Raw genomic sequence first — 14,387 nt, 5'->3', positions numbered from 1 at the left:
AAATGCTAGTTTTCTAATAGCCTGTGTATTTACCTTAGTTGAGATCTTTATTTCTTCATATGTCTTTGATTTACTGTATAGAACTATGTAATTGCTTGCATGGCAGATCTAGCAGTAACTAACTCTCGTAACTTTTATTTATCTAGGAATAGCTTATTAGGTTGGTGCAAAAGTAATTGTGGTTTTTGCCATTTTAAAAGTAATTGTTATTCTTTTTGAAGAATAACAATTCTTTTGAAGAATAACAAAAACCGCAATTACTTTTGCACCAACCTAATAATTTCTAACTTTTTTAAAGGACAATTTTGCTGGATATAGGATTCTTGATTAACAGGTTGTTTTCTTTTAGCACTTTGACTATATTGGCCCACTACCTCTGGCCTCCAAAGTCACAGATGAGAAATCTGCTGAGAGTCTTATTAAGAATCCATTTTATGTGATGAGTTACTTTTGCTGCTTTCAAGATTCTCTCTGTATTGAAATCATCTTTCTTGGAATTAGCTGAGCTTACTGGATGTTTACATTCATACCTTTTATCAAATTTGGGAAGTTTTCAGCCATTATTTCTCCAAATATTCTCTTTGCCCCTTTTTCTCTTTCTTCTTGTTTAATTCTGACAAAGTGTATATTAATCCACTTGATGGTATCCAACATGTCCCTTAGGCTCTGTTCACTTTTCTTCAACCTTTTTTTTCTTTCTGTTTCTCAGACTAGATAATTTCCATTGTCCTATCTTCAAGTTCACTGATTCTTTTTTCTGCATGCTCAAATCTGCCTTTGAATCCCTTTAGTGAACTTTTAATTACAGTTATTGTATTTTTCAGCTTCAGCAATTCTTTTTGGTATCTTTTTAGGTTTTCTATCTCTACTGATATTTCCATTTTGTTTATCATCATTTTTTTGACTTTCTGCACATCTTCCTTTAGTTTTTTGAGCATCTTTAAGACAATTGTTTTAATCATTGTCTAGTAGCTCTTCCATCAGGTCTTTTTCAGGAACAGTTTCTGTTGATTTTTTTTTTCTTTTAATGTGCTAAACTTTCCTGTTTCTTTGTATTCCTTTTGATATTTTTGTTGAAAACTGGACATTTGAATCTAATAACATGGTAACTCTGGAAATCAGATTCTCTGGAAAACTCCTTTTGCCAGGGTTTGCTGTTTCTGTTATTGTTGATTTATTTATTTTTGTATTGTGGTAGGTTGTCTCCTTATCAAGGATCATCCTGAATATTAAACTTAAGGTTTTCTCAGGTCTTTTCTGAGCTTGTACCTTTCCCTGGACATGTGTGGTCACTTTTTCATTTTTCTGATGCAGTTGTTTTTCAAAGTCATAGTCTTTAAAGTCTGGATCCAAAAGAAGACAAAAAAGAAAAGTGAAGAAAGGAGAAAAAAACGGTGCTGGCTTTTTAAATCCATTGAAAGTCACCTCAGCTAGAGGGGCTTGCAACAATGAGAAGGGGTGAAATAGCAATGGTCACCTGCCCTTTGCACATCTGTGATCAGAAGCAGCTATCAGTAATCTGAACACAGATCCCCAGTATTTGGAGAACAACGCTTGTTTTGCCCATTCTGGCTCCAGCAAGCTGTGTGTAAGCTGCTCCAGCAACACGTACACAGCTCTCAGCTATGGTTAAACCAGACACATTCTGCCAGTATAATTGTTGTCTACGTGGGGAGACAAATTTCTGGTGTTCCCTACTCTGTCATTTTTCCAGAATCCTCCCCCTCAATGACTTCTTTTTTTTTTTTTTGCTTTATTTTTCTTCACAGCACTTACTATCTGTCATAGAAATTTGTTTTATTTTTATGTGGTCCATCTTCCCAATACAATGTGAGCTTTATGTGCTTGGAGACTTTGATGTCCTCGTCATTGCTGTATCCCCAGCCTGGAACAGTGCCCGACACATTCTAGTGAGTATTTGTTGAATAAATTATACCCACTACTCATATCTTTCAAATGTTAACATTTTGCCATATTCGTTATAGATTTTTGGAGAGAAAGAAAATGATACAGATAGAGTTGAAGCCTGCTCTGTATTTATCTCCAGTCCTATTACCCTTTTTTCTTCTCTGAGTCAATTACTGTCAGAGGTTTAATGTTTAACAGCTTTATAAATGTTCATATGCTTTTATTTCACGTTTATGTCATATAATTACTATCCATAACTATTTGCTTTTATTTTTAAATTTCATAGTAAATGTGTTTATAAAAATAAGTAATACATATATGTTTGCAAATTGTCTTTTAAATTAATTTTTATTTGACAAATAATAATTATATATATTTGTAGGGTATAATGTGATATTTTGATATATTATGGAAAGATCAAATCAGGGTAGTTCACATATCCATTACCTCAAATGTTTATCACTTCTTTGTGGTGAGAACATTTAAAATCCTCTCTTGTAGCTATTTTGAAATGTACATTGTTATTAACTATAGTCCTCTTGCCATGCAATAGAATACCAGAACTTATTTCTCCTATCTAACTATAACTTTGTATCCACTGACCAATGTCTTTCCTTTCCCTATGTTCCTTCCCACCTCTTTTTCACTCAGTGAAAGGGATTTACCCATGCTGACATATGTAGCTCTGGTTCTTTTTTTTTTTCTTTTATTTTGAGACGAAGTCTCTGTCTGTTGCCTAGGCTGGAGTGCAATGTCCTGATCTCAGCTCACTGCAACCTCTGCCTCCTGGATTCAAGTAATTCTCTTCCTCAGCCTCCCGAGTAGCTGGGATTCCAGGCACCTGCCAGCACACCTGGCTAATTTTTATATTTTTAGTAGAGACGGGGTTTCGCCATCTTGGCTAGGCTGGTCTCGAACTCCTGACCTCGTGATCTACCCGCCTTGGCCTCCTGAAGTGCTGGGATTACAGGTGTGAGCCACTACACCCGGCCCAGCTCTAGTTTTTTCATTTTAACTGGGTTAATAAACCACAATTCATTTATTCATTCTCTTGTTGGTGGACATTTAGATTGTTTCCTATTCTTCTGCTATTAAATACAGTGCTGCACTGAAAATACTAGTACATATCAGAAGTGAATTGACTGTACATCTTCATTTTTATCAAATGTTGCCAAATTGCTCTGTGAAGTAGGTGCATCCCAGAAAGATATGAGAACTGTTGTTGCTCCACATGAGTCCAACACTCTGAGAGACTTTGCAGTTTCCAGTCTGATGGGTATGAAAGGAAACCTTATTTTTGAATTTTCCTGATTACCAATTAGGATAAGTATATTTTCCTGTGTTAGTTGTCATTTGGATTTCCTTTTCTGTGAATTGCCTGTTCATTCCCCATTTCCTTGTTGTTTTTTCTTTCTGATTGATATATAAATTTAAACTTTTTATGTTAATTTTAATATTTAATGTTAATATTTATTTAATATTAATTTAATATTTTATATTTGGATACTAATACAGATATATATTCTTCCAGGAGTCTGTTTTTTATGTATAAAAGTCTTAAATTTTAATACAGTAATTTGTTTGTGTATATTTTTAGAGTATGGGATTTTTTGTTTATGTATTTGTTCATTTATTGAATAAATCTTTTCTTGCCCTGAAGTCACAAAGAGATTATTCTATAGTTTCTTTGAAAACTTTTAAGTTTTATATTTCATACTTAGTTCTTTAATTTACCTGGAATTTATTTTTCCAAGTGACATAAAATGGGAATCTGGATTTTTTTCCTGCTTGAATAATGAATTGCCCTAATAATATTTACTGAATAAATGTATCCCTTCCCCCAGACTGGAATGCAATGCTATTTCTGTCATATTTCAATGTTCCACAGTTGGACAGATAAGTTCCACATTTTGTATTTTTAAAATATTGGTTTGTTAGTCTAACTCTGACTACACTCTTTTAATTAGCATGACTTTATAATAAGCCTTGATATCTGAGTGGAAGGCCTTACTTGTTTGACTTGTAATTTGTACTTGTTCTTGGTCTTTGGCTCTTTTTTTTTTTCTTTTCTTGAGACGGAGTCTCACTCTGTTGCCAGGCTGGAGCGCAGTGAATTTCAGCTGTGAAGCTAACAGAATCATTGACATTGTTTTTTGGCTTCTTATTCTCTATTTTAGTCAATTTTAATGGTAATAAAAATGTAGTAAGAGTACATTTGAAAAGATGATCTTACCACCCCAAAAGGCATTATGTGTTTGTGTATTTTCTTAGATTCTGTTTTCCATACTGAATTTTAATTTTTACTAGTAAGCATGGTTGTTTCTTCCTGGCTAGGACAGTTTCTTACTCTAGTCCCCCTCTGTCCTGCACTGTTGTCCCTGACCCCTTAATTTTCTTCTTTCTGCTTCAATAAATCTTTGTACGTTTTTTAACAGCTCAGCCCCACCAAGTGTTCTGAATTATATCAAGAAATCTTTGTTTGCAGCTGTTTAATTATAGATTGTCTAAAAATGGTCCACATCAACCTTTCTCCCAAATCGTAGTGGATGAAACCATGTTATAATGTTTTGTTTGATCCTTTGAGCTGACATAATCTTTAGACTTAATATTGTGCCTACATTTTTCCCAAATCTTGAGTAAAACAATATCACTGATTCTGAGAGTCATTACATCTTTGATGAGTGTTTTTTCTGTACAGTGAGGTAAGTTTCTTTTTACCCTGAGATGCCATAATTCTTAGGGTAATTGTCTTACCCTATAATTACCCTATAATTGTCTCTTTGGCTGTTGGTAGGCCTGCTAGCTGTACAGACCCATAAAATACTACAAAAAGGCTTAAAACTTCTACTTTCCTTCCAAGTGCTGATGAGGTTACCTTGTGTCTTAGGATTTGTTTGTTTTTAGTTACTTTTTAGAAGTCAAGTGTTCCAGGATTTTCTGTATAGGTCAGCATTGGTATCTTCTACCTCCATTAAATAAAAAATGTGATTTTAGCTGATGTTTGGAACATACTTTATAGTGTGGATGACATTCACAGAAGTCTAGAAATATAAACAAGTCCTGGAAAGATGTTGCTAGCCAATACCAAATTTATATTTTTAGGGGGTGCTGCACTGGAAATGAGCTCTCCTTCTGGGACTCAGAGCTTCACTTGCCTCTACTGAAAAGCCCAAGTGTTCTGATAATCAGATTGGCTCAGGTTCATTCCCTCTGAGAGGATTTCCGTGTCTCCCTTGGAATGAACCCAGAAGAATGGAATCCAGTTTTCTCCTCACAGCATTGCCACAATGTGCTCCTTCACCACTGACTCAGGTTGGAAATCTCCGGCTGCTGCACCATCAACCACAATTTTAGGAGCACTGCCATGCCCTGTGGCCACGAGCAAAGATCACTGTCAACACAGATCTTTTTATTTGGGCCCCAAGCTAGCAAAGTTGATTAATTTATGCCTATGTAAAGACTTTTGATGGTTCCCGGGCTTCAGAAACTTCTCCTGTAAATGAAAAGAATGGTGTTTAAATTTAATGTTGATACCAGGCTGCCTACTCCTTTTTCCATCCAGACCCTGTGAAGCACATGCCATTAGACGATGGTGCCAGATAGCTCTCTTTGTTGCTGCCCTCTACTCTTCCTAGTTCATACATCCTCATTCACTGAGGACTTGATCACTTGGGTCATTGTCTATTTCCCCACACTACTTCATTGCCAGACAAGTATTCAGTATCTGTTTATGCAAATTTTTCTCTTTTTGAAATTATGAAATACATTAAACATACAAAAAAGTATATAGTGCAATGTCATAGTAACTACTGAAGGAATTAACGACCTGCCACCCCAAAATATGTTGCCCTGGTACATTGACCATTTTGAGCTAAAGGCACATGAAAAACAGCAGATGTAAGAAGATCACTCTGACCTTCCCCACTCAACTTTTCTTTAGAGAAGGGGTCTGCTCTGTCACCCAGGCTGGAGTGCAGTGGTGTGATCATAGCTCACTGCAGCCTCAAATTCCTGGGATCAAGCGACCCTCCAACCTCAGCCTCCCAAGTAGCTGGAATTTTTTTATTTTTATTTTTTGTAGAGATGGGGTTGTGCTATGTGGACCATGCTGGTCTCAAACTCCTGGCCTCAAGGGATCCTCCCGCCTTGGGCTCCCAAAGTGTTGAGATTACAGGCATGAACCATCACACCCAGCCCTTCCTTCTGTTTCTTTAATGGAGGAGACACAATTCCCATGTGAAAGTTGTTCTCTCCACATAAGAAGGAAAATATTCTTATCATCAAGGATGGGCTTCTCCACCCAATTAACTACCCTACCCAAGCCCCTTTGCCTTGTCTCAGTTTCATAATTTACTATTTTTTGTCCAGTTCAGTATATGTGTTCATTCAACTCTAACTAACTGCATCTTTGAGTATTTATTCTTCATGAAGGCTCCCGTGCCATGTAAAATTTATATTAAATAAATTTGAGCTGGGCATGGTGGCATGTGCCTGTAGTCCCAGCTACTGGGTGGCCTGGGGACAGGGGGTGGCATGCTAATTTGGAAGCCTGAGGCTGCAGTAAGCCATGATCATGCTACTGCACTCCAGCCTGAGCAACAGAGTGAGACCCTGTCTCAAAATAAAAGAAAATTAAACTTAAAAATTGAATGCTTTCTCCTGTTGATCTGTCTTATGTTAATTTAATTCTCAGGCTCAGCAGGAAAACCCTGCAAGTTGTGATAAAATTTTGCCTCCCCTGCACTACCTGTGTACCTATCACACAACTTTACACAATCATAACATCTTATGTTTGTTTCATATCTTCTTTCATTAAGAAATAAAAGCTAACAAATATGGTGAACCTCACTCTGATTTCATTTCTCTACCCAGGAATCGTTAATGTTCCAAATTGGTATTTATCACCCCCATGCATGTTTTTATCCTATTACTGTATATGTTTCTGTCCATGAAGTTTTTATAATATTGTTTTGCAGGCTGTAAAACTTTATATAAGTGTTATAATTCTGTAATCTTTCAACCTGCTCCTACACTACATATATTTTTTAAAGTATCCATGCTGACACTTATAGCTCTAATTTTTCTTTTCTTTTTTTTTTTTTGAAATGGAGTCTCGCTGTCTTACTCTGTTGCCCAGGCTGGAGTGCAGTGGCATGATCTTGGCTCACTGCAACCTCCGACTCCCTGGTTCAAGTGATTCTCCTGCCTCAGCCTCCTGAGTAGCTGGGATCACAGGCATGCGCCACCATGCCCAGCTAATTTTTGTGTTTTTAGTAGAGACAGGGTACCATGTTGGCCAGGATGATCTCAATCTCCTGACCTTGTGATCCGCCCGCCTCGGCCTCCCAAAGCGCTGGGATTACAGGCATGAGCCACCGCGCCTGGCCCGTAGCTCTAATTTTTCATTCAATTGTATGAACATTTATTGAACATTATTCAATTGTATGAACCACAATTTATTCATTTTTTTCTTCTGTTGATGGACATTTAGGTTGTTTTACATTTTTTTTGCTTTTACAAACAATCCTCCCAAATTTATTCTTATGCAGGTCTCTGTACACATGGGCAAAACTTTCTCTAGAAGTGGAATTGCTTGGCCATACGGTATGCCCATGTTTATGGGAAAATTACTCTCCAAAGTGGTTTTTGCCAATTTATATAAGTGTGAAATTGTATCTTAATTTTTTTTTGCATTCTCTTAACTATAAGCACAACTGAATATATAGTCATATTTTTATTTACTGTTCAGACTTTTTCCTCTGAGAATTATCCCCTTTAAACACTGGATTTTCTCCTGCTCTTATTTTTTTGGTATATGTTTTTAATATATTCTGAATACTAATCTTTTATCAGTTTCATGGCAAGTATGTTCTTTCAAGTAACTAGTATTTTCATTTTTTAACAGTGTCTTTTGGTACAGGGTTTTAAAATTTGGCCTTTCCTTATGGTTTTCATTTATGTTTTGGTTAAAACTTTCTTCCCTACCTTAAAGTCATAAATAGACTTTTCTATATTTTAGTCTAAAAGACTTAATGTTTTACTTTTCTCTTTTGATTTTTATCTGAAATTTATTTTCATTTATGCTGTTTAATAGAATTCTAATTTTACTTTTTCCCTTATGAATAACCACTTATTCCAATATAATTTACTGGCTAGTTGAGTCTTTCCCCATGATATTTAGTGCAGTGTCTGACAACTATCAAGTTTTTTATATTATTCTTCAGTTTCTGGGCTCTGTTATCTCTCATTGACATGTTTGGCTATCCCTGCACCAGTACTATGCTGTATTAAATCACTGTAGCTTAATATCCAAATATGTTCTTCTTCAACAGCCTTTGGCTATTTTTTGCTTTTTTTTTGCATGTGAATTTGAGAATCAGCTTGTCAAGTTGCACAAGTAGCTTGAGTGGATTTACACTGCCTTTATAGATTTACTTTGAGAGACTTGATCTCTTAACGATATTGAGTCTTCTTATCTGTGAACAGCAATACATCTCCATTTATTCAGTTCTCCTATACGGTCCTTCAGCAAGGTTTTGTGACTTTTTCCACAAAAAAATTTGCAGATAAATTATAGATTTAGTCCTCGGTACAATATAGTATTTATCATTTGTGAAAGCATGATATTAAAATTTACTATTGCTACTTGTTTGTTCCAGGTGTGTGGAAAAATAATTGATTTTTGCCTATTGGTCTTGTATTCCAATAACTTGTTGAACTCTGAGAGTTTGTCCGTAAATTTTCCCAGATTTTCTGTGTTCACAATCATATCATCTATTAATGATAACAATTCTGTTATTTATTTGAAACTCTTATGTAATTTTTTCTTGTTTTTTTTTTTTTTTTTTTTTTTTTTTTTTTTTTTTTTTTTTTTTTTTTTTTTTTTTTTTTTTTTTTTTTTCCTGCACTGCTCAGTGATAATGAACATCCTTTACTTTTCCTACTTTAAAGGGAATGTGTAGAACATTTACCATTAAATAAAATGTTTGCTTTAGGAATTTGGCTGGTTCCCATTCTCAGATTAAGGACATTCCTTTCTATTATTACTTTGCTACAATTAAAAAATTTATGAATGGATTTTGAGTTATATCAAATGTATTTTCTCCAACTGTTGAATCGCATAACTTTATTTGCTTTGTTAATGTGATAAATTACATTATTTTTTCTAATATACTGTTCTAATTTCTATTTCTCAGAGAAATGCAGTTTAGACAAGAGGAATTTTTTATATACTCAGATTTTAAGAAACATTTTATTTAGTTATGACTTTCACATTTATGTTCATAAGTGATATTGGCCTATAATCTTCCTTATACATACTCTCATTTAGTTTTGGTATAACAGTTAACATTAGTTTCATTAAATGAACTATTAGCTTCATTAAACTGATGGATTTTTTTTTTTTTAATGCTCTGGAACATAAGATTGAGATTCTGTTCCTTCAGTTTTTGCTAGAACTTTTCCATGAAACCCTTTTGATTTGGTATTTGTGGTACCTGTGTGCATGCTGTGCACACCTGTGTGTGTGTGTGTGTGTGTACAAGGAGGTGGATTTTTAAACACAAACATTTTCATGGTTATTGGTTTATTATGTTTTTTAAAAAAACTTCTCCTTATAAGTGACATTTTTCTAAAATTGTCATTTTAAAATATATTGGCATAAAGTTGTTTATTTCTTATGATTTTAATATATGTATTTTCTCTGTAGTTATGTCCCCTTTTTTATTCCTAGCACATTTGTTTTCACTTTTCTTCTTTTATCTTGATAAATTTTACTGGAATGTATTTTATCAGTCTTTTAAAAAAAAATCAACATTTGATTTTGTTGGTTGTGCTAGTTATTTCTTGTTTTCGGATTCATTAATTTTTGTTCTTGTTTGTTTGTTTCCAGACAAGGTCTCTATCACCCAGGCTGGAGTGTAGTGGTGTGATCATGGCTCCCTGTAAGCCCAAAATCCCGGGCTCAAGTGATACTGCTACCTTGGCCTCCTGAGTAGCTGGGACTACAGGTGTGTGCCACCATTCCTGGCTAATTAAAAAAAATTTTCTTTGTAGCAATGAATTCCTGTTATGTTGCCCAGGCTCGTCTTGACCTCCTGGCCTCAAGTGATTCTCCTGACTTGGCCTCCCAAAGTGCTGGGATTACAGGCTACTGTGTCTGGCCTCTTATTTTTATTTTCTCATTCTTTACACCTCTTTGGGGTTGTTCTGTTGTTCTCTTCTGAAGCCTTTAAGTTGGACACCTTCCCCATTCATTTTTAGTATTTCTTCTTTTTAGGGTAAACATTTAAAGGGCTTCTCAAAGGGAGAAATGACCCCAAATACCAGGTTCACCTCTCTGGGATTCCTTTTCTCCTGGATCTTGGCTATGTCATTCTTCAGTGCCTTTTTAGGCTCTCTAAAACTTTCAAGTAGACTTTTTTTGTTGAGATGTATGATTGAAGTCATTATTGTGTATATTGCTGAGGCAATGATTAAAGTGTAGTCCACATACAGTGTACATATATAAATTGTACAATTTGATGAGTTTTGACAGGTATTTAACCATGAAACCATTACCACAATCAAAATAATGTACATATCCACCACCCCCAAAAGTGTCCTCATGTCCCTTGGTCATCTTTCCTTCCCTACCCTCTGCCCCATCACAAGTCTCCATCCCCACCCAACCACTGATTTACCTTCTGTTATGATAAACTAGTTTGCATTTTCTAGAATTTTATATAAATGAAAGCATACAGTGTTTACTCTTTTTTGTATGGCTTCTTTCCCTCAAAATAATTATATTAAGATTAATCTGTGTTGTTGCATATATCAGTAGTTCCCTGCTTTTTAATACTGAGTCTGTTGTATAGCTATACCCACAATTTGTTTATTCATTTACCAGTTGATGGGCATTTGGATTGTTTCCAGTTTGGGCTCTTACAAATGAAATTTCTATGAACATTTGTGTAAAAGTCTTTGTGTGGAAATACAGTTTTATTTCTTTTGGGCAAATACCTCGGAATGGAATAGTTGTATCACATATGGTAGGCACATGTTTTAAAATATCTTTCCTTGTTCTAAACAGGATAGTTGGTTGAATTACCTAATCTACTATTGCAAGAAGTAGAAGTCCCTCATATTTTCTGCTTTCACTTTTGTTGTTTCTGTTTTTCTATTTAAGTTTCTGATTCTTCTGGATTTTTTTTTTGATGTAAGCAATGAGGTATCTAACATTTTTTGCAGATGGCCAGTCAATTGTTCCAGTTCTATTAACCCCATACATTTGATAGCAATATAAATAAATTGATGCTGCAAGTATACTCTTAAACTCAACAGAAGACTGAATGAAGATTTTGAAATCTTGTTAACCAAAGTAAACAGAAACAAAGGCTTGTTTCTTCTTTCCAAGATGGATGCTTGGAAAGTCAACAGGGAAGTAAACCATTACCAAATGAAACATTAACTATGGTTATTTTGAGGACTTTTTTTTTTTTTTTGCCATACTCAACAGAAGAACTGAAAATAAAAGATATTTTAACCTCAAATATTTATCTCAGGCAATAACTTTATGTAGTCTATATTTTTCCTCAAAAATAATTATACAACTTTAGGAAACAAAACTGTACTATTTTGAATTTTGATCGCATTCATTAAATGTAAAATGAGGAAAAAATGAAACAGTCTTTCAAGTAGGCCAATGTGAAAAAAAAAAAAAACAGATTTAGTACAATTCTCTCCTATGATTCATAGCCTAGAAACAAACATTTCTCCTTTTTGATTTCCCAATGGTTTCTTAAGATAAATAATCCATGAAGGGACAAAATTTACATTTCTATAAATATAAAAAAGAAACTACCACTGGAAAAAAGACGTTACTGTTTTTTAGATGACTGTTGATTCCCAAAGCACATGGGGTATGTCTTTTTGATTACCATGCCAATAAAGATAATTCTTGAATATTTTTATTTTAGATTGCAGCCTTATTATGGTTGCTATAAACAAAAGTTAATAACTTGCTGAAGAACTATTCATTCATTGCACTGGGGGTTTGAAATGTTGAACGTTTTTATAAGAAAACAAGCTAAATATAATGCATGGTTTGTAAAAATATAAATTTGCTTTTAAGAAGACTACACTGGGAGGGCGAGGTGGGTGGATCACCTGAGGTCAGGAGTTTGAGACCAGCCTGACCAACTGGTGAAATTCCATGTCTACTAAATACAAAAAATTAGCCAGGCGTGGTGGCACATGCCTGTAATCCAGCTACTTGGGAGGCTAAAGCAGGAGAATCACTTGAATCCAGTAGATGGAGGTTGCCATGAGCCAAGATTGCATCATTGCACTCTAGCCTGGGCAACAAGAGGGAAACTCTGTCTCAAAAAATAAAAAAATAAAAATAAATAAAAAAAGAAGATTACATGAACTCATTGTTTCTAACACTGTAAACTCTGGCTGGGCATGGTGGCTCACACCTGTAATCCCAGCACTTTGGGAGGCTGAGGTGGGAAGATCATTTGAGGCCAAGAGTTTTAGACCAGCCTGGGAAACATAGTGAGAATGTATCTCTACAAAAGTTAAAAAAAAAAAAAAAATTAGCTGGGCCTGGTGGCATGCCTGTGTAGTCCTGGCTATGCAGGAGGCTGAGGTGAGAGGATAACGTGTGCCCAGGAGGTGAAGGCTGCAGTGAGCTATGATCCTGCCACTGCATTCCAGCCTGGGTGGACAGAGTAAGACCCTGCCTCAAAACAAACAATCAAATACTATAAACTCTGTTATTAAAGCTTTTTCTGTTATGAATTTCCTAAGTTTTGATCTATCTTAAACCAAATGCATTTTAATGTGTTCCTTTAGCCAACATTTATTTCATTTGTTCAATAGATCTTCACTGATACTGTGAATTAGGCGTAGGCACTGTTTAAATGTTGAGGATACGGTGAGGAACAAAGGTTGACAAGGTCCCTGATCTCATGGAGTTTGAGAGAAACAGACAATAAACATGCAAGTAAGATAACTGTATATTAGACATTATAAGAGAATTAACTGTATGGCATGAGAGAGAGTGAAGAATGTGGACAGCATACAGGGGCACAGCTCCCTAATACATGCTGAACACTGTACCAGGCCCTTGGGAAGAGGTGCCTGAGATCTGGGCTTTGGAAAAGACCAAATCCCATCTCTGCTCAGAGGCCAACTTAACCATGAGCTAATGCTGCTTCAGCCTCAGGGCCCGGCTTATCATGAGCTAATACTGCTTCAGGTTCATTTGCATGTTACATAATGTTCTTGATGGAAGCCAGGTGGCAACCAGGGAGTGTTTTCTATGTAAATATTTTAGGGGAATTGTCCAAAGCCATCTTAGAAGAAAGGGACTTGCATATATCTAAGGCTCAAGTAATTAGTTGTTTCTATTCTCATTCTGAATATTCTTTCTTACCTAATTTTGTATATGTATACTTGTATACTTGAGATCTTTTTCTTTAAGAGAGCCTGCTTACCCCAACTTTTGTAAGTTTCAAGCCCTGTGTAACCTGGTTTTGTTCTTGGCTTAGCCATTGTCTACCTGTGTGACTCTAGGCAAGATATTTAAACCTTCATGCCTCAGTTTTCTCATTTTTAAAATGGAAATATTACCTAAATCATCAGATTGTGTGAGTATTAACTGAAATTAAATAGTATTTCAAATGTTATACATAACACCTGGCACACAGTAAGTACTTCATAAGTGGTAGCTATTATTAATATATTATGATTATTAATATGATTATAAGCCCTCAAAGTTTTATAATTCTACTGGGGAAAAAAATCAACAGATGTAGATCCATGGGATACTAACACAGAACAGTCTCAAAAAACAGAACAAAACAAAAACAAAAAAATACAACATCAACAGGATATGCACAAATTCGTGATAAGTAGTTGCCAGTGCCTAGAGAGGGAGAATAATGGGTGTAGGAATAAAGAGGATTTCCAGTAAACCTGTAACATTGTATTTCTAATTCAATCTGAAATAAATATGATAAATATTATAACATTATCCTTATACTTTAAAAAAATTAGATATTTCAATAAATGGTAGCTATTAATAATACATAGGGAGGCTTGATTAATAACCCAATAATCTGGTATGTTTTGTTTATAGGAACATTGTGCTTTTCTCATATGAAGCTTCCTCTGGGCATGGTAGCACAGTTCCTGTAATCAACAGAAACTAGCAACCTCAGTGTCACAGTTACAATATGTGATTGAATGTAACTTCATAAATACCTAGTATGGTATTGAATGTTGGTTTGGTGGAATAGTCAAAGCAAATATGCTCACGATATTAAACTCTTCCAAGATTTCCCTGTGTCATTGGAGAGTGGCACAAAGTAGCGTAAATTGACTGGGGCTGTCCATGAAACGATTACAAATATGAAGAGAAAGGGGAAATCATTGTGTGCTGCAAACATCAATGAGAGCTTCATAGGATGTGTGATGTGAATTGGACCTTGGCG

General features: G+C 35.2%; 1 long non-coding RNA gene across 1 annotated transcript; it reads left to right on the top strand.

The window, feature by feature from the left end:
* Positions 1 to 1,512: 1,512 nt before the first annotated feature.
* On the top strand, positions 1,513 to 12,952 carry LOC131384295 (uncharacterized). The gene is made up of 3 exons (XR_009214994.1): positions 1,513 to 1,910; positions 9,800 to 9,917; positions 12,772 to 12,952. It is a non-coding gene; the product is annotated as an uncharacterized LOC131384295 (long non-coding RNA).
* The last annotated feature ends 1,435 nt before the right edge of the window (positions 12,953 to 14,387 follow it).

Source organism: Hylobates moloch, unplaced genomic scaffold (genome assembly GCF_009828535.3).
Source record: "Hylobates moloch isolate HMO894 unplaced genomic scaffold, HMol_V3 SCAFFOLD_9, whole genome shotgun sequence".
Lineage (NCBI taxonomy): Eukaryota > Metazoa > Chordata > Mammalia > Primates > Hylobatidae > Hylobates > Hylobates moloch.
This window is presented reverse-complemented; position numbering and strand designations above follow the sequence as displayed.